Source organism: Podarcis vaucheri, assembly GCF_965113315.1.
Source record: "Podarcis vaucheri genome assembly, chromosome: 4".
Classification (NCBI taxonomy): domain Eukaryota; kingdom Metazoa; phylum Chordata; class Lepidosauria; order Squamata; family Lacertidae; genus Podarcis; species Podarcis vaucheri.
Genome location: NC_138762.1, coordinates 23,710,596 through 23,732,231, shown reverse-complemented (window position 1 = coordinate 23,732,231; position 21,636 = coordinate 23,710,596). Strand labels below are relative to the sequence as shown.

The following is a 21,636-nucleotide window of genomic DNA, read 5'->3' as shown; positions in this document are numbered from 1 at the left end:
AGGTGAAACATTCACCTCTTGTGGTCGTGGCAGACAGAAGTGGGTTAGGAGCAGTGGTGTAGCATGGGGGCGCAGGGGGGCCCGGCCGCACCGGGCGCAATATCGGGGGGGGGGGCACGCTCGCACTCGCAGCCCTACCTGGCTCAACGGGTTAGGGGGCGCAAATTACTTGCCTTGCCCCGGGTGCTGACAACCCACGCTACGCCACTGGTTAGGAGGAGCTGCTTCCCATAGTGCTCAGCCCTAGGAAGATGCAAAGGTCACCTGGCTAAGAGGAGGAAAAGGCCTCAGAATGCTGAAAGCTGGAAGTGTGCTCAACTGCTTCCTAAAGTGAAATGAAGAGGTGGGGGAAGAGATGTTGCCAAAAGAGAACTGGGATATGGCGATGCCCTCCCTAAAATGCACAAATGGCTCGTTGTAAGTCACTTTGTGTTGTTCTGTGCAAACACATTTAATTAACTAAAAAATAAATCTCAATAGAAGCAGCCCCCGCACTCCAGCTTTAAAAAGCAAGTTTCAATAGCACAATATTAAGATGAATATGCAACATCACAAAAAATATACACAGCACACATCTAAAACCCTGTGAATTCTAAGGTTCAGTTTTAAAACTTCGGACAATAAAGACCACAAAGATGGCACCAGGTGGGCCTTTCCAGGGAAGGCATTTCATAACCAGGCTGACACCATCTATAAGACCCTTAAAGAAAATGTAATGAAAATGATGTGTACATGGTACATTACACCAGTGAAGTTAGCAAAAATGTATAAAGTAAATAACCAATGTTGGAAAGGTAAAGGAAAAGAAGGTACTTTCTACCACATGTGGTGGACTTTTAAGGAGGTAAAGGTAAAGGCTTTCTGGGAGATGATATACAATGAAATTTTGAAAATGTTGAAATAAACATTTGTAAAAAAAACCCAGAAGCCTTCTTAATTGGTATTGTGGGTAGTGAAATACATAGACAAGAAACTGTTTTTATATGCAACAGCCACAGCAAGAATATTATTAGCCCAAAGATGGAAGCAGCAAGAAAAAAACTCACTCACAGAAAAAGACAAGTGAGGGAGCAACACCAGGGGACAGGAAGGGCTCAAGACAGGAGTCAGAATTTAAAGGGGATATATTGAAAATGTTTGCTGAAATTAAAAAGGACATAAAACAAACTGAAAAAAATATAGAATCCAAATTAGAACAGGTGGATAAAAAAATAGGACAAATGGATAAAAAAATAGAAGTGACGGTGAATGAATTGAAGGGACAAATAAAGGAGGTTACTAAAAGGACACAAAGCTTGGAAGAAGGGTTGAAAAGAACAAAGTTAGAAGTGTCTTTCCTTGTAAGCAGACTCATCTGTTGGAAGGGTCACTGATTCCCCTCCCGCTGAATCAGATAAGGCAATTGTATTTAGACAGAATATAGCATGATTTTGGAAATCCCTGGGGTCTCTTTCAATTTTCAACTGTTACAAGCATATGTGGACTGCTTTTTTTTAAACAACAACAACAACAACAACAACAACAACAACACAAGCTTACTTATAATGAAGTAGACATGCACCAGATCATTAAAAAAGCTAAGTGATTCTCTTGTTTCAATTAAGTCTTAAAATATTACACATGCTAACCCTCATGTTACATTTGGGGAAAATGTTTGGTTAACTCTCTGTGTCATTTGATACTTTGTTACAGTTCACATCTTTTTTATATATTAAAACTCAGTGAAAATATTATAAAAAAGACATTCACCAGACAAATTTATTAAAAGATGGAATGAAGTTCATTTATGAATCATTGGAATACCAAATTTTGTGACAACAGAAACTATCTAGGTTATTTCCTCTTACAGAAATCCTTTTGATTATTTCTCTCATACAGAAAAACACACAAGAGACATCTTTCTATAATACATTCGTTGACCGCCTGTTCTGTTCTTTCACTGTTAAAAAAGAAATAAAATAAACTGAAGCATATGTTTATCTCTTACACATCCTATGGAGTAAATGTAGGTCTGTGGACTGTAACAAGTGTTTCCTGTAAAAATAAAATCTGTCTTGGGACTTGTCCTCAATTGAGCTGTAACTCACTAGGAATCCACGTTTTATCGCTTTGAATTTGCCCTCATTAGTCCACACAGTCAGGTATTTGGAGTTGAGGACCCAGTCAGTGAATGTGTGTCTGTGTTGTCAACCATTTCCATTGTTTTTTGGTCCCTCTGAGTTTTTGTGTTCCTGCCTCCACAGGTTAAAAAGGCAGCACTGCTCTTTTTGCCCTCATATCTTCCTACCTCCACTTGAGAATGTCCATGATACTCCCTTAAAAAAAAAAAAAATCCTGAACAAATTTGTGCACATAAGTTATTTAGGAATAGTGAAAATAATAACAGAATCATAGAGTAATAGAGTTGGAAAGGACTATGAGAGTCATCTAGTCCCATTCCCTGCAATGCATGGTGTAGGGTTCAAACCCACAACCCTGAGATTAAGAGCCTCATGCTACCCTCTAAGCCAGGCATGTAACAACATGTCAATCATGAGACTCCCAGTCAACCGTGGGGTTGTTTGTGGTCAGTCGCAGGGCCTTTCTCTGCAACATCAGATGCAGAAGTGCAGGCGCAGGAGGCGGGCTTAGCGTGGTTTTCCCAACGGAGAAGGGGGTGGCTGCTGGAGACAGAGGGAGGCACGAGGAGGAGCCACGTGGGAAGGCTCCCTTTGACAGGGGGGGAAGGAGGGAGGGAGAGGGCAGGCGCTATCGGGATCCAAATCAGCTGTGTGGCTCCTGTTGACAAGGGGGAAGAGAGACCGCACGATGTTTGGGGTGTGTGGGTATGTTATGTACTAAGCTTGGATCCTAGAACAATAGGCAGGTAGGATCCTAGAATGCAACAACTGATTGGCCTGCAGGAGAAGACCCATCAGGCTCCAGGAGGGAAGCAGAATCAGCCAATCAGACGGGATTCATTGTGTAAATAATGTATATAAAGGCCCGAGGGTTCTTTTTTTTGGGGGGGGGATTCAATCACTGTTTTACAAGCAGCAATAAAGAGCACGAAATCACTGCAGGACTCCAAGTATATTTCAGGCTAGGAGAAGTTTCGCACAGGACAGCTCCGAAAGCCCAACTGGTTTGGGGGGGGGAGAGAGAGAGCTGCTGGGGGGGGGGGAGGGAGGGAGAGAGAGAAAGGGCTGGCTGTGGGGGGGGAGACACCCTGCACCCACCCCTGCCTGCCCACCCTGCACCCATCCCTGGGTGGTAGATCACTCCCTGTTTTTGATAATGGATCATAGAGCAGTGAGTTGCCGAATCCTGTTCTAAAGCACAGTGCACAGTACTGGTCTTTGGCACTGACATGATGTCCTCACCCTTCTGACAGCCCTCCTCACTCTCACAGGCAAATGGGTTCTGGTTGTGGAGGCATTTCCTAAAGGCACTGGTAATGGGGGGGGCAAAGAAGATTTCATAGCCTTCCCAATGCTCTGCTTTGTGATGGCTCAGAGGAGGTGTTGCTCAGGACAGAGAGTTCCTACACTTCATTGTCCCGCCCCCTATAAATCCCCTCCTCACATTCATATTTCCTCACTTGGCTTCAGGGCGCTTTCATTCTGCCTCGCAGCTGAGAGACAGTAAGTAGAACTACCTTGCTCTGCTCTAAGAAGTTTGGTAAGGGAAGACAAGGGTTGCAACATGGCCAGAATTACAGAGGCCTGATCAGTAGCCAGTAACCAGTGGGGATTCAGTCAAGCATTCTTGTTAGTGGTATTAGGCCCTATGTTTTGTGAAAAGTGTACCCCGCTTTTCACAAAAGATTTCAGGGTATTTAACAATGCATTCCTTTGGAAGTGTTGCAAATCTATGGCAGCATCCCCCGACCTTGTGATCTCTAGATGTTCTGGACTACAATTCCCATCAACTGGAACCAGCACTGTGTTTGCTGGCTGGGGATGATGGGAGTTGCAGTCCAGCACATATGGAATTTACCAGGGTGGGGAAGGTTGGCCTAAGGGGCGCTGCAAGGCTATGCCCTTTCCATGTAAAAATTTGTAGATCAGTGTTGCGGGAGGTCCCAGGTATATCCTCCAGCATCTCCTAGTAGGGCTGGGAAGTCCCCTGTCTGAAACTTTGTGGAGTAGCTCTACTGTAGACAGAACTAAGCTAGATAACCAATGGCCTGACTTAGAATAAGGCAATTTCCTGTGTTCCTAGAGCGAAGCCCCTGCTAAAGTGTGTATCTCTGATGTTGGAGGCACTTAGTCCAAGCTGAAGTAATCATACTTCTCTCCCGGGGGAAACACAAGATTCAGGAAGATTTTGAGCAGAGGAGAGAGAACCACACTTTCTGGGGAATAAATTCTCAAGGCTGTTATTCTTCCACTCAGTTTTTGCAGTTTGATCTGGTGCAGTCCACCTGCAATGGATCTCTCTACCAGTGTTGTGGTCTTCTTGTTCCTCACCTACCACCTCTGTGAGGCAGGAGATCGAAGCTATAATTCAGTCCTCATGGTGTCCAATGGCGGGGAGTGGGGAGAATGGGGAAAAATTGAAATCTGTCTTACAGGACATGCATACGGATTCTCACTGAAGGTAAAGGCTTATCTATATCTTCTTTTTGATACCCTGATCCCAAACGAATAGTCACAATAATGTTATATATATATATATATATATATATATATATATATATATATATGCAGGTTTTGGTGTCTTCGGGTGTCTTCCCGTGTAAGAGTCGGGGTGTCTGTGCGACGTTTCGACGAGGTCTCACTCGTCATCTTCAGGCTGGTGCTTTCGGCTTCTTGTTACTGGAACAGAGCAGAGTCTGGTGTTTGAGTTCCTATAAATACTGTTGAGGGGTGTGGTGTATAGCCTCCAACGTTCTGGGCAGAGAGGAAGTTCCTAGATTAGTGTGCCTTTTCTTCTTTTGTTCCTTAATTACTTGAGGGATATCTTGGGTGATTTCATGAGTGATATTCTGAATACCACTGGGTGGGTCATTAAGTGTAGATTAGTTGCTAAAGCTTTCGTGTCTTGACCTCTTGAGCTTGTGAAGAGTTTTTCTGAGAAGATGGCTGTGCTGCATTTAGTTGTGCTCTGGCTTGGCTTCGTGTATAGGGGCGAGCTGTGGTTTTGTGCCTTGTGCCAGCCAGATCTGTGTAGGGATTGCAGGGGGGTGCAGCATCCGGAGGTGCCACTATAGTTTGGCTACTGGATGGAGTCTGTAATATGTCTGTGGAGAGGGTCTGGGTTTGGGTCTGGTGTGGTTGATTGGTGACGGCGTTCTGTGTGCCTCTGGTTCTGGTGTCGGTTTTTGTGGGGAGGGCTAATTTCCAGATGTCTGGCAGGCGGGACGTGTCGTCACGCTTGTTCATGTTGTGAGGGTGTTTCTCTATCTCGATGGCTTCCATGATTATTCTCTTGTGGTGATGTTCCATGTTAAAGAGCAATTTGGAATCTGCAAAATTAATTTCGTGTCCTGTTTCTTTCATGTGTTGGAAAAGAGAGGAAGTTTTTTCTTCTTTTTTGACGGCATTCTTGTGTTCTGCGATACGTGCATTTATTCGTCTGTTTGTTTGTCCAATGTACGTGGCTGGGCAGACTTTGCAGGGTATTTCATAGACCCCTTGGTTTTCCAGCTGGATTTTGTCTTTTGGGTTTCTGAGGATATTGGCTATTTTTTGGTTGGTGCAGAAGGCTGTTTTGATATTGTGTTTATGGAGGATTTTGCTGATTTTGTCTGTAGTGCCCTTGATATAAGGAAGGAGGGCCATGCCATTGTTTTCTTCTGTGTCTTGGTTTTTGGGGGGTGTTTCTTTTTGGATTAGCTTCGTAACCCTGTTTTTCTGGTATCCATTGGTGATTAACACATTTGAGAGATTCTGTAACTCAGTTGTCAAGTGGTCTTTGTCAGCCAGGCGTTTGGTTCTGGAGATGAGAGTCTTGGCTACGGAGTTTATTTGTGCAGGGTGGTGGTGTGATTGTGCATGTAAGTAGCGGTTGGTGTGTGTTTTTTTCCGGTAGATAGTGTGTCCTAGGGAGCCATCAGGTTTTTTGTAGATTAGGACGTCAAGAAAGGGGAGTTGGTTGTTGTCTTCTATTTCCATAGTGAATTGTATTTTGGGGTGTAGGCTGTTGAGATGTGTGAGGAAGCTATCTAGTTTTTCTTTCCCGTGTGGCCAAATTACAAAGGTGTCGTCAACATATCTGAGCCAAAGTTTGGGTTTGTGTTCTGACTTGTCTAAAGCATTGGTTTCAAAGTGTTCCATGTACAAATTTGCGATGACCGGTGAGAGGGGTGATCCCATAGGTGCTCCTTCTATCTGTTTGTATCTTTGTCCATTGTGGATGAAGTACGTGTTGGTTAGGCAGTGGTTGGTCAGGTCCAGGATGTATTTGGGGGGGTTGTATTTGTTTTGAATGGCTGTCAAGGCTTCATTAATGGGCACTTGAGTGAAGAGAGATACAACATCGAAGCTCACAACTAGGTCATCGGGATGTAGGTATTGTTTCTTTATTGTTTCTATGAACTGGAAGGAGTTAGTAACGTGTGAAGCGATGGATTCTGCATAGGGCTGAAGTTGCTTAGCGAGAAATTTAGCGAGATTTTGTAGAGGTGAGCCTATGGAGCTGACTATTGGTCTGAGTGGTGTTCCTTCTTTGTGTATCTTGGGGAGACCGTAGAGTTTGGGGCATCTGGATGATTTTTCTCTGGGGATGATTCTTAGCTGGATTTCTTCACTGATAGGAGAGGCTTTTATTTTGGATTTGGTGGTTTTTTCCAGATAGGTGGTGGGATCTGTTTTTATAGGTTGGTAGGTAGGGTCTTGGAGTAGATTTGATAGTTTTGCTTGGTAGTCCGATGTGTTCATCACAACAGTGGCGTTGCCTTTGTCTGCTGGGAGAATGATTATGTTGTTGTCTTTCCTCAGGTTGGTGAGTGCTTTCTGTTCTTCTTTGTGTAAATTGCTTCTGGGTGGTTTTGTGCCTTGTGCCAGCCAGATCTGTGTAGGGATTGCAGGGGGGTGCAGCATCCGGAGGTGCCACTATAGTTTGGCTACTGGATGGAGTCTGTAATATGTCTGTGGAGAGGGTCTGGGTTTGGGTCTGGTGTGGTTGATTGGTGACGGCGTTCTTTGTGCCTCTGGTTCTGGTGTCGGTTTTTGTGGGGAGGGCTAATTTCCAGATGTCTGGCAGGCGGGACGTGTCGTCACGCTTGTTCATGTTGTGAGGGTGTCGAAACGTCGCACAGACACAGAAGCCGAAAGCACCAGCCTGAAGATGACGAGTGAGACCTCGTCGAAACGTCGCACAGACACCCCGACTCTTACACGGGAAGACACCCGAAGACACCAAAACCTGCATTCCTGTACCCGTGAAAATCTACGAAAGCAAATATATATATATATATATATATATATATATATATATATATATATATAGTTGCTTTCCATCTTTCTTTCTGAACCCATTGCCTGTATATTGCTGCCTGCAAGGTGCTTTGAAGTTTTGACTGCCATGGTTAAAGATTTAATAGCTCTAAAAAGTCTCCATGCCACTTTGTCAATCCACACTGGAGAGGCTTAGAGTGAATTGCATTTTATATAAAAGAAAACTACCATGAATCTGGATGGACTGGAGGAAAAAAGGGACAAGGATACAGAAAAGTTTGGAGTGCAATGAGCTGGCAATATTGTGGTCAGGTTTATCTTCCCGAAAAGTGAGCACCCAACTGGAAAATACAGACTAAACTGTTAGTGTGGAAGTAACCCAGGTAAGTTCTGGTGTTTTCTAGGAGGGTTGCCATAAATCCAGATTTACCCTGACATGTCCAGGATTTCAACAACTCCCCCCCCCCGAAAGCTTAACAACTTTTTGTGTTTGGATTCTTACTTCTTGAAATAATATGGCAATCCTAACTTCACAAACTGGAGGAAACCTGCTGTAGCATATGCAGACATAAGAGAGGGATTGAGGATGCCTTAGGCAGCCATTAGCAAGATCATTTTTTTCCTATTAAGTTTGCTTACTTGGGGCCCATTGGACTGGTTGCACCAAAAGTCTTTTGATGCAGCTCAGAATGTAAATCTCAATCCACAACCAGTAATACTTGTACACAATTAGGGACACGTAATCATGAACAGATAACTGCTTACTCAGGTTGCAAGCTAGTACTTTGGAAAGTTCAGACTGCAGACACAGCTGAGCTGTTTTTTCTGCTCCTAGGAGCCGTTCAAGTCCACCTTCTGCCTCGTCCTCTACCGCCCCAGAGCTGAAATCACTAGCGAGACCACGGTCTCAGGGGAGCTGAAATCACTAGGTCGGGGAGGTCTGCTGGCAGAGCGAAGGTCGGACGAAGCGAGCGGCGGCGCTGGAATTTTTCTCATTTTCTTGTTTCCCGAGTATCTGTGTGCGCGAACCTTTCCCTCCCAGGGACGGCACCTACCTTTGTTCCCATGCAGTCGCAGGAGGACTGGGCAGCTGAACAACCATCCTACGGGAGTGTCAGGTGTGCAGTCAAGGCGCAAGAGTGGTAAAGTACCCGGGGGGAGCGCCCCTGCTCTCAGCTCGCACCCTTCCCTTCCTTCCCCTCGCGGTTTACGGGATTCCACTCCCGCCAGTCCTTCCCCGCCGTCCTCGCTGCTTTCCTTCAGTGCGCGCAGGGGGAGCCCGCATTGGTTAGCATCTGGTCTCTGATACCGCCTTCCCTCAGCAGATCGTAGGGTCTGTCTCTGCCTTCTCCACGGACTCTTTCCTGCGGCTTTCTATCTCCTAGCTATTAGGCTCCATCTGTGACCTGCCGTTTCTGCTCCTCAATTCTGCCTCCTTTTCATCCTCCGCCAGCTGCTCTCCTTTCTCCCTTGAGCGCGTAGCAGGTTACCGTGGTTGTGGCAGCCGCCTGCCCGCTTCCGGCGTTCATTTTGAAGCCGGGGTTCACATCTCTGTGAAGGGTGGCATAAGCGCATATCGTTAACGCCATCCTTGCGGGACGGGAGCACGTGTGAGGGCACAGTCAGCCATTTTGGTTAAGGCTCAAGATAAGGGTGGATAGCGGCCGCCATCTTGGGAAGGGCCATGTGGGCAGACCCGGCGACCACTTTGTGTGTGGCGTGCGGAGGCAGGAATACATTTTAAAACGGCATACCCTCTCTAGGAAAAGAGGTAGGGGTTATTTGCATCAAGGATTGGTATAACCGCTAGATATTTTTTGGTACCTATAGCAACTCCGAAGGTCTGTGATAGGTTTTTTCATTGACTCGCTAATTGTCTGGTCGCTGTTTCGGGTGCTTTGAGGGTGCCAAATAAAGAGGGCAAAGGGCCCCCCCTTGCCTTTCCGGCTTCATCCGCCTATCTAACTCATTGCTGGCTTAGGAGAACAACGCAATAAAATTTATTGGCAATAATTAAATACTAAAGGGGGAATCAATAATTACTTCTTTATTGTATGTTAGTCAAAGTTAAAGCCAATAGCCTTTCTTGGTTGCTGTGGCTGTCGACCTCTGCATTCACCTATCCGTAGTCGTGTTGAATTAATAAATAAATCAAGGGAGTAAATATATAAGTAGAAGTAAATTTATAAGTAGAATCTTTAGAAAAAAAGTTAACTGCAATTAGCTCATTAGAGGGCTAGAGGGCCTTAAGCAGTGTAGACAACATTGAACTAGGTGGATCCCTTTGTCGGCATTCCCACTTGCGTGTGTGCTTTTAAGTGGTGTAGACAGTGCTGAACTATCTAGAGACCGGTTGGTCTACGGTGTGGTGCCGAGTCAGCGCAGACAATACTGAACTGGGTGCAGCTTTAGGTGGCATTGCTAATTGCTGGCAGTGGCTGGAGGTGACATTTCAGTCAGCTTACGGAATACTGTACTAGGTGGAGTGCACCGCACACCCAGGTGGACAACACCATATCCTTGTGGCAGATAATTTTAGAAGCAATTGTTGACTATTCTGTGTAAGTAATGGCTTCCGGTGGGGACCAGCAGCCACCCACCTCAGGTACTCAGATGGCACCCCCCACAGGCAATGGGGGCGCTCAGATGCCAGCCATGCCATGTGACCCTCAAGCTTTTGCCCAATTTTTCATGGCTTTTGAAACTTTTTACAAACAGTGCAGGTCCAAGGGGACTTTGGCCCTTCCGGCCCCAGAACCCTCACAGGACGTGATACCGGATACTCCTCCCATCTGTCAGGGTCAGCAGGGCGTCTCAGTCGGGGGTGCGGCTAGCACCCAGTTGGACGCGGCGATCGTAGGTCGCCCTAATACCCGTGCGCAAGCAGCCATGGCTAAGAAAACCAACCAAGGCAGTGGCAAAGGAAAGGCTCCAGCAAGAGGTCCAGGTAAGGGGAAGGAAGCGGCCAAGGGTGCCAGTTCAAACACTGCCTCACAGATAGTAGACATTCCTAGTGTGTTTCAGGAGCAGCAGCCCCAGCACAGTGCTACTGAAGACAGCGCGGGTTCCGCTTTGGAGGAAGAGCGTGCGGAATATCAAGGTGCTCAGTCTGCTACCAGTGCAATCGCAGCCAGCGTCGAGGTGCAACAAGGAAAAAGGAAGTCCAAAAAGAAGCACACATCTTCTAAGAAGAAAAGAAGTAGGCAATCAGAGACGGAGGACGACTCAGGTACGTCATCCTCGGATTTGGATAGTGAGGGCCCCTTGGATGGCTATTGGGGCTTGGGGGAAGGGAATCATGGGATCCCACTTTGGGCACATGAAAGGAGGGCCAATTCCCATCGTAAAACCTTTAATGGTGTGCTAGAATGGAAGGATGGTGCATTAGTGGAGGACGTGAAAGTCACCACTAATCAACCCACTGATTATATATTGGGGAACCATTTGTCACAGCGGAAGAGGAATAAGATCCTCAACGGTGACTATGTGGACATGTTTACCCTTCTCCCCCGACTAAGATAACGGGAAAAGGTGAGAAGAGGTGCTCCTACGGTAGGCGGAGGTAGGGCAGAGCGCACCTTTGAGAACTGGCTGGATGGGTACCAGGTTTTTATGGGAGTTGTTTGTGCGGCTTATCCGTGGCGCTCCATGGACTTGGTTGCTTACCTGGCTCACGTGAGGAGGGCCCACGCGCTCGCGGGGGAAAATGCCGCTCTAACGTATGATGAGAATTTCCGTAGAAACGCTTCTCTCCTGCCTTCCACGCGATGGGATCTAACGGATTCTAATTACTGGGGGGAGGACGTCAACCCTTACATCGGGAAGAAAAACCAAGACTCAGCCAAGGCGGGTAAGACAGAGGCTAATCGGCGCCGCCATTGCTGGGAATACAACAGGGGTGTATGCTCGCGACCCTCCTGTAAGTATATTCACGAATGTGAGCGGTGCTGGGGCAACCACCCTGCCTCTGCTTGCTTCAAGAACAAGCAGCAGCCCTTTCGTGGAGGCCGGGGGTTCTCACACAGTAATAACAGGGGTGCCCCCGGATCCTCCCACCAAGAGCCAGGTGGCCGCCAGTAACTTGCATCTCGGCTTAGGATCCCTGTGTCTTTTCCCCCTAACACTGGGGACCCACAAAATCAGAAATCAGTCAGGGAAAGGCCAGAGATAGTTAGGAAAAAGATAGAGAAGGAAATCAGTGCAGGTAGGGTAGCAGGTCCCTTTGTGGAGCCCCCAGTGGAAGGACTCCATCTATCCCCCTTGGGCATAGTTCCAAAAAAGACCCCAGGGGAATTCCGCATGATCCACAACCTCTCTTACCCAAGAGGGGGCTCGGTCAATGACGCGATTCCCCAGGAGCTTTGTACAGTGAAATACGCCTCCTTCGACCATGCAGTAAAAATGATCCGCAAATTTGGGCGAGGGGCACTCCTTGCCAAATGTGACATGGAGTCGGCATTTCGCCTTCTTCCCGTCCACCCAGCGGACTTCCGTTGGCTGGGCTTTATATTCGAGGGGGCGTATTTCATTGACAAGGCAATGCCTATGGGTTGCTCCGTGGCTTGCTCAGCTTTTGAGTCGTTTAGTACATTTTTGGATTGGGCCCTACGCCTTAGGACAGGGTCGTCGGGTGTATTGAATTACCTCGATGATTTTATTTTGGTGGCAGATAGCAGACAGCGGTGCTCTGCCCTCCTGGAGGCCTTCACTGCCCTGGCAGGCGAACTGGGGGTGCCACTAGCCGCAGAGAAAAAAGAGGGTCCATCTACTTCATTGGTTTATCTAGGCATTGAGTTAGACACCGTAGCCCAAACGTCCAGACTGCTGCGGGAAAAATTGTTAGCCCTGAAGGAATTGATACAACAGCTTTTGCCGCTAAAGAAGGTCACCCTGAGGCAGATTCAATCCCTGCTGGGGCATTTAAATTTTGCTTGTAGGGTAGTGGCACCGGGCCGGCCTTTCTGTGGCCGGCTGGCCAGACTATCGGCAGGTCTCAGGGCACCGCAGCATAGGGTTCGCCTGTCTAAAGAGGTCAAGGCAGATTTGGAAGTATGGCTGCAATTCCTTGATAAGTATAATGGCATATCCCTATGGCAGGACTCCATGGCACTCAATGCTGACTTCCAAGTCCAGTCAGATGCAGCAGGGTCCCTGGGTTTCAGAGTCTACTTCAGGGGCCAGTGGTGTGCAAAGAAGTGGCCAGAAGACTGGCAGGGCCAGCCCATTTCTCGGGACCTCACGTTTTTGGAATTTTTCCCTATCCTAGTGGCAGTGCATCTCTGAGCAGAGCAGTTTCGCAATCATAGGGTATGTTTCAACACGGATAACCAGGCAGTGGTAGCGGTTCTATCCAGACAGTCTACGCGCTCCGCTAGGGTGGGAAACTTGTGGGTCCCTTGTCCTCCTGTGTCTCGAGAACAATATATACTTCTCAGCCAAATTTGTACCCGGCATTAATAATGACATCGCGGATGCTCTGTCTCGCTTTCAGATGGAGCGCCTCCGCTTGTTAGCGCCGGATGCGGAACAGTCATTGATGCCTTTCCCGGAGCATCTCTGGAGTCTTGGGAGGAAGAAGTGATGAAGGGAGTATTTGGTGCAGTCGCCCCTTCCACAATGAGATCTTACAGGAAAGCATGGGGCGACTTCCTAAAGTTCCGCAATAAGTTTCCCAATGCAAAACGCAGCTCTGTTCCCTCAGCTAGGGAGGTCCTCCACTATCTAGCTCACCTGAGGGAACTCGGCAGGGCTCCTAAGACTCTCAATATTCAGTCCGCAGGAATTTCATATTTTTGCAAAACATTTTTCGACACCGACCCGTGTGCCAAATTTATAGTGCGTAAGACTTTAGAAGGGTGGCGATGGCAGCAACCATCTAGTTCCGACAGGAGGAGGCCCATAACTTTTGACATTTTGACACAAATACACAAAAAATTACGTGCTATATGCTGGTCAAAATATGAAGCTCGCCTATTCTCAGCGGCTTACTCCATAGCCTTCTTTGGGGCTCTTCGCATAGGGGAGGTGGTTTGTGACGGAGGGGCTTTCCATGCCCGGAGGGGTATCCTCTTAAGTGATCTGACCCTGACATCAAACGAGCTTATAGTCCAAGTTCGGAGCTCCAAGACCGACCAGCAGGGGAGGGGGGCCTTGTTAAGGTTACCAGCAGTGCAAGGTACTGGCCCCTGTCCAGTTAGGGATACGAGGCATTTCCTCTACCTAAGGCCCAGTAGCCCAGGCCCCCTCTTAATTCATGCCGATGGCTCACCTTTAGCCAGGCACCAGTTTACACGGGTGTTGTGCAGGGCGGTGGCTGCATGCGGGCTGCCCGCGGGTGAATTTGCGGCTCACTCTTTTCGGATCGGTGCGGCAACTACTGCTGTGCATCTCGGGCTCTCCGCAGAGAGGATAAAGGATTTGGGCCGGTGGAAATCAAATGCATTCAGAGCTTACGTAAGGGGGAATTTGTGACTAGTGGGTGCATGCCTGTTTATTTCCCTGTTTATTTCCTTTTCAGAATGCCAAAGGGTACGGATCTGGCTGGTCGGCCACAGTATTGTGCATTGGGCCAGGCAGCGGGCAATGAGTACCGGGCTGGGTAAAAACTTGAACTTACCAGCGGGTGTCCAGCTGACCTGGATGGCGAGAAGAGGCATGCGTTGGTGTGAATTTAAGCCAGCCGTGATGGCGAGAGCTGCCTCCGAGGGCCCACCTGACGCCCTGGTTATCCAGTTGGGGGAAAATGACCTAGCGTACCGCAAAGCTATTGACTTGAGATGGAACATTTTTGACGATTTTGCTGAGTTGATGGCGGTTTACCCAAACATGACTATTTTGTGGTCCTCGTTGCTTGAGAGGAGGACATGGAGGGATTGTGTGAGCCCGGTTGGAATTAATAAAGCAAGAAAGGTCTTGCAGCGGGCTGTTGAACGGAGAGTGGCGGCTCTGGGCGGGTGTGTCATCGGCCACCCTGGCATCCAGTATAGCAACGAGGCCCTCTACAGATGCGATGGCGTGCATCTTTCTGATGTTGGAAACGATATCTGGTTGGGGGACATCATAGCAGGGATTAGGAATTGGTTACAGGCTTGAAGGTATTGGCGGTGAGCTTTGCTCGAGTAGCGGTTAGGCATTGGCAGGGATCAATTGTTATGCAAATGAAGGGGGGAAGGAAACGCCATCACCTTCCCCAAAAGAAAAGGGTAGTCCGGTAGAGGACTCCGGGGGGCATTGCCTTGTCCGAAACCTAGGGAGGTAAGGGCCTCCGGCACGCCCCAGAGTGGTGACACCCGTTGGGATCCTAGTTGGCGTACTTCAACAGGACTCCCATGGCTTGTGGACAACCCTTCCCGGTCCCCATGCCGGGTAGTCGTTAGGAGCCAATGCCTAAGGCCAATACCTTCCAATTCTGTAATCAATAAAGTTGTGGCCTTTTTATGCCCATTAACCTTAAATACTGTGTCCAGTGTCTTCATTTCACATGGGGGAGGGGACTTGCCACGCAAAGCCATTTCCGACCTGGGAGGAGAGGGGGTTGCGGGCAGAAATCCCTCCCACATCCCACGCGGGGGCTGGCCTTTGCCCCCGCGAGATTAGGGAATCCCCGGGCATGTCGGCGACCCGGCCTGCCAATCGGCGGACCGGGGAGGCGGGGCCTAGCCTATTTAAGGCTAGGCACACCCGGGGACCGCCCTCTTTGCCCCTTTCCAGCTGAGCGGTTTTTAAGGTTAAGGTTAAGGTTGTTAACAGAGAACAACTTAAGGTTTATGTACAAAGGTTGCAATTGGGTTGAACCACAGGTACTACAGGTTACACGGAAAGGGGGAGGATGTTAGGATATTTCCATTCCACCTTAAAAGGGAGCAGGCTTTGTGAGTCACAGAGTCTGCGCATGTCCTGTTCACAGGATGTTTATGTTTTCTGTTGCTTTTGTTCTTCTCTCTCTGTGGAAGACACTGACGCAGAACGGTCATGTCTTTCTTTGTTCTGATCAACACTGAATAAAGTCTGTAAATAATGCTCTCCTGGGTGCGACTTTTGCTGTGCATTATCTGCTGATAAGAGTGTGCATGATCCCTGGAATGTGGCAAGGTATTTCCAGGAAACTCGTGTCGCTAAAAGCTCATACTGCGTGACTACGGGAGATCGATGGATCGTCCGGCAGCCGGCTTGGGGCCATGATGGACTTTATCTCCCTGGCAGTATCCCAACACCAATTGCCCCCGTTTCCTTGGACACATCCCAACAACAGACCTCGGCCCCCAGGAGTTGGTTGCTATGCTTGGTGCCTAAGATGGCTGGTGATTGGCAAGTGGGTGTAATTTGTTCAAAGCAACCTCATGGGACAAACGGAGAGGCTGGTGGGCCTGGCAAGATCAATGGGCTAAAGATAGCACACTACGGGTCTAGGATCGAACCCTCTTTTATATTGCATTGGCCTCCCATCCAAAACCAAGTCACGCAGGGTTAAGGAATTGAGATCAGGAAGGGACAAAGCTACAAACGATACACACAACTCTATGGTTAAGATTTATTGTTGGTTAAGTTTCATGCCAACAAACCATTAGAACACAGGCAGAATGAAGCCCAGGTGATTCAGTCACAGCAGAAGAACTTGACATCATTAAGTGCTGTGTTATCACCTAGAGCTCGATCCATCACCTTTGTTTGGATCCCACAGATGGCGCCAGCGGTGCAGTGCTGGCTCCAGTGGCCATAAGTACCGAAGTCAGTGGACTCGCCCTCCAGTATAGTCCCATCTCCACATTGGAACTGGATGTTGTTGGCTGCCGTATCATCAGCTAGCCCTTGTGGGGCTTCCACCTTCAGAGTGAAGGCAACCAGGTAGCCCTCGGGGCATTCCTTAACCTCTGTCCACTCTCCCCACCTGCAAAAAAGAGAAGACAATGTGGTAATGTCTGTCTCTCTGGAAAGACGACCCAAATTGGAATGATTTGCTTTGCACCACGAAAGTCAAGAGGGTAGTTCTCTCTTTAGATTTTTAAAATGTGTCTTTTGTAGACCTCATCAGGTATAGTGTGTCTACCAAACCTCAACTTCTAAGTAGGGCTGTGTGTTGTAACCCCTGGAGTAGGTGGATCTGCCCTGTGCCACCCGGGGTCCACCCACACCACACCCTCCCAATTTCCCCCTGGAAGATGGAGCTAGAGAATCTTTAAAGGGGTTTTGAACCCCAATCTTCTGTTAAGAATGAGGTTGTTTTGTAAGGTCAGGGTGCATCAGTGCCACATAGGATTTGCTGCTCTTGCCTAACAGATGTTAAGCAGAACGACCTGATTCTGTGTGGTGCTGCTGCTTCTTCGTGAAGACCAATGACCAGCACCATGCAGGATGGGATTCACTCACTTAAGTGGTGACGACTTTCCTACAAGAAAGCCATGGGCAAGGCAGCATCTGCACCCCACAGGATCAAGGTCTCGGCTAAACAGCTGTGGAGCAGAGGCATTGATCTTTTAAGCCAGTGCATACGCCAGGAAGGAGAGCTGCAGTATTGTGCCTACTTTCTCTCAGGAAGACACAGCCACTGGTTAGGTAGGTCTTGGCCTTTTCATACTCAGCCTGCCCCTCCTTCCTGCCTGAGGTCCTGACCCCTGACAATCACAGATATTCATGAGGACCAGACAGAGAAGCCTGGGGGACCACATTTGACCCCTGGGCTTGAGGTTCCCCACTCTCAGGATAGAGAGATTGCTCTCTCTTTCCTTGGCATGTGTGGTCCTCAGGAAGAAACTCTGCTTTTCCTTTCCTTTGTACTCTGTTGTTGCAGTCTCTTTTCTCTTTGTTATGTGGGGCTTGGGTTCCTCTGAAATTTGGAAGGCAACTTAGAGTTGGTATCCTTAGAGTCTGATAGCAAAGAATGAGGATGACAGACCCTGACATTATCCTGCCCTGGTGCTGAAACGAAATAGATTTCAGCCAGCCCCTCACATCATCACTTTCCAAGCAACAAAGAGAAAAATCAAGAAGATGCTTACGGTCCAACAGTGGATTGTACAACTTCACCACTACTGCAATAGAGACGGATGCCATTGAGGCCAGTATCATCACCAATCATTCCTTGGTATCTTTCTGTCTGGTGCAAATGAGAGAAAGAGAGTGCAATAAAGCTGTTTTTGCAAGCTAGGACTCTGTTTTATGTTCTTTCTTGAAAAATAAAAGTTCAAAATTACAAGTACACAAAGTAAGACCAGGCCCCAAAAAACAAGAAACAAGAAATAGTACCCATGCAGAAAACAAAACAGAAAAAAGATATTGTGTATGTTACGGGGGGGGGGGGTTTATTATTGTAGTTAATCAAACTAATCTGAATTTTCCAAAGTAGTAGCTTGCAACATGAATAAGCAGTTATCTGTTCATGATTACATGTCCCTAATTGTGTACAAGTATTACTGGTTCTGGATTGAGATTTACATTCCCAGCTGCATCAAAAGAAAGTAGCTTTTGGTGCAACCAGTCCAATGGGCCCCAAGTAAGCAAACTTAATAGGGAAAAATTGATCTTGCTAATGGCTGCCTAAGGCACCCTCAATCCCTCTCTTATGTCTTCATATGCTACAGCAGGTTTCCTCCAGTTTGTGAAGTTAGGGTGGCTATATTATTACAAGAAGTAAGAATCCAAACACTAGAAGTTGTTGAGCTTTTTAGGGGAAAGTTGTTGAAATCCTGGACATGTCAGGGAAAATCTGGATTTATGGCAACCCTCCTAGAAAGTACCAGAACTTACCAGAGTTGCTTCCACACTAACAGTTTAGTCTGTATTTTCCAGTTGGGTCCTCACTTTTCAGGAAGATAAACCTGACCACAATATTGCCAGCTCATTGCACTCCAAACTTTTCTGTATCCTTGTCCCTTTTTCCTCCAGTCCATCCAGTTTTCTTTTATGTAAAATGCAATTCACTCTAAGCCTCTCCAGTGTGGATTGACAAAGTGGCATGGAGACTTTTTAGAGGTATTAAATCTTTAAGCATGGCAGTCAACACTTCAAAGCACCTTGCAATAAGTAATATGCAGGCAATGGGTTCAGAAACAAAGATGGAAAGCAACTTGAAATATATATATATATATATATATATATATATATATATATATTTGCTTTCGTAGATTTTCACGGGTACAGGAATGCAGGTTTTGGTGTCTTCGGGTGTCTTCCCGTGTAAGAGTCGGGGTGTCTGTGCGACGTTTCGACGAGGTCTCACTCGTCATCTTCAGGCTGGTGCTTTCGGCTTCTTGTTACTGGAACGTCGCACAGACACCCCGACTCTTACACGGGAAGACACCCGAAGACACCAAAACCTGCATATATATATATATATATATAACATTATTGTGACTACTCGATTGGGATCAGGGTATCAAAAAGAAGATATAGATAAGCCTTTACCTTCAGTGAGAATCCGTATGCATGTCCTTTGGGACAGGATTCAATTTGTCCCCATTCTCCCCACTCCCCGCCATTGGACACCATGAGGACTGAATTATAGCTTCGATGTTCTGCCTCACAGAGGTGGTAGGTGAGGAACAAGAAGACCACAACACTGGTAGAGAGATCCATGGCAGGTGGACTGCACCAGATCAAGCTGCAAAAACTGAGTGGAAGAATAACAGCCTTGAGAATTTATTCCCCAGAAAGTGTGGTTCTCTCTCCTCTGCTCAAAATCTTCCTGAATCTTGCGTGTCCCCCCGGAGGGAGGTGTGATTACTTCTGGTTGATGAGTAAAACCAATTAATGGCTTTTCTGACTACACTTCTGATTTCAAAAGACAACTCAGAGTTGCTGGACATTGGGGCTAGATCAATTCCTCAAACAGAAAGGCAAGGCAGGATGGCAGGAATTGGCTGATGTAAGCTAACTAACTAATATGTGCAGCTTCCAGTTCCCTTCAGCCTTTCTGGAAGCAGACCCCATGGCAGTGGGAGACTGTTGGCAAAGGAAAAACAAAGATGGTTGAGGGTAATTTTCCTTGCAAATTCCTCCTAGGGACAGAGGGGAATAGGTTTCACTTGCAGTTCGACTCAGTACCTGGCTCTCACTCCGGCATAGCAGGGAGGTGCTGAGTGCAAAAGCACTTTGCCTGCTGAAAACCCTCCAATGCCTCCATTAAGAAGCAGAGGTTCTCATGTTAATTAGAGCTTAATTGGACTAAAGTTACAGGCGCACGCTAGAAGAGATGGGATCACAAACTGTAGAACAAAAGCAACTGCAACAACTTTAAGGTTAAAACTTGAGAGAAGACTTCATCTGGTGCAAAATATGTTGTGGGGGGAGGGGGGCCTACGGCTTCGTTATTTAAAGTTTTCTTCTCTACATTTATGATTCATCAACCCTCCTCTGAGTGTTAGTTCAAATTATATTTGTTCAAGCGAGGATGGAAGAAATTGGATTATAGATATGGAATATAACATTAGATGGAACTGGGGGGGGGGAGGAGAAAGGGAGGGAAGCTCTATTTTGCAAAAGGTTTACGATGGAAACATATAGAGCTAATTCTTCCCCATCCTTTATTATTTACAGAGTGAAGTGAATAACTGAAGGACTTGGAGTTTAACTTAATTGGAAGTGTAATTGCTCATATATCTTCAGTTGGAAGTGAGGATGAAAGGAGTCTGTGAACTTGCCAAGGAACTGATAAGGTTCATTACTGAGTCATCTGCAGTTCAACAGACCACGCTTCTACCCAGGCTGAGAGGAAAAATGGTAAAGATGGGTTATTTATTGGGACAGAGTGACTTTTGCAGCTGTTGCAAAACAATGAAGCATGGGACAGAGCAATAGAGAAATTTCTAGAACAACAATGAGATATCAGTTCTGCTCAAGGCATGATGGATAACAGCAACAACCGGGTGAAAGAAAGACATAATATCTTACAAGGACAGGAAGAAAAACCACGGACAGAATAATTGCCACACACAGGAAGAACAAAGATATAGTTTAAGTTTTTCACTTGTACATTTATAAATCATTTAATGTGTCAACAACAAATAGAAATTATTAATATTGCAGTTGTTATATAAGGGATTATTGTTATTATGACCGGAATGCAATGAAAATTAATAAGATTTTGGAATGGAGAAATAAAGTAAACAATCAAGCCATCAATTCTAGCACGTGTGGGGCCACTTTAACTAAATTACAATCATACCTCGGGTTACAGACGCTTCAGGTTGCGTGATTTTGGGATACAGACGTGCCAAAACCCGGAAGTACCAGAAACACTAGATTGTGCTTTGCGCATGCTCAGAAGCACCTAATCGCAACCTGCGCGTGCGGAGATGAGGCGCTGCGGGTTGCGAACATGCCTCCCACACAGATCACATTCACAACCCAAGAGTCCACTGTAATTCGATATTTAAATTATTGATATCAATAATTGTATTATAAACTGGTATTGTTATAATGAGGCTATTATTGGACTGTAAATGAAAACTAATAAAAATATTATTGGGGGGGCCCCCTAAAATGTGCATTTCTTACCCACCCTTTGCCCATGTTAAAATGTCTCTCCTATGCAAACTACCTCCATTTCTGTTTTATAGACTTGAAACCCTTCAAAAGAAATGCATATTTAAATACCCTGAAAGGTTTTGCGAAAAGTGAGGTACATTTTCACAAAAAGGGCCTAATACCAAGAGCAAGAATACTTGGCTGAATCCCCCACCCAGCTCTACTTCACCCAAGTTTGACTGTTGACCAGGCCTACATCATTCTGGCTACATTGCAACCCTTACCTTTCTTTGCCCGCACTTGGAGTTCTGCTTACCGTCTCTCAGCTGCCAGTTACTCTACGGGCAGAAAGGAGAGAGTCCATAAACTGAGTAATGAAACATGGATGTGAGCAGGGAATTTAAAGGGTTCAGGACAATGAAATATAGGCACTCTCTGTCCTGAGCAACACGTCCCATGCTCCACTGATCCATCATGGAGCAGAGCAAGCGGAGAGGACGATGAAGTCTTCCTGGTCCTGTGCTTACCTCACCCCCATTACCAGTGGCTTTTAGGAAGTTCCTGCACAAGCAGAAGCCATTTGCAAGGGGGAGTGAGGAGAGCTATCGGAAGGGTGAGGACATCATTTCAGGGACAAAGACCAGGACTGTACAATTGGCTTTAGAACAGGGTTGGGCAAACTGCTACTCTTGAGCCACATGCGGGTCCTCAGCCTAATTGCCACAAGTCCTCAAGCAGGAAGTTCAGACTTCCAGTAAAAGTGATGTTTCCTTCTCATGGGAAACCACTAAGC

General features: G+C 46.8%; 1 protein-coding gene across 1 annotated transcript in view; it reads left to right on the top strand.

Moving 5' to 3' along the window:
- LOC309531575 (uncharacterized protein) overlaps nt 1-21,636 on the top strand; it is a 102,076-nt gene that overhangs the window by 14,763 nt on the left and 65,677 nt on the right. The window lies entirely within an intron of this gene.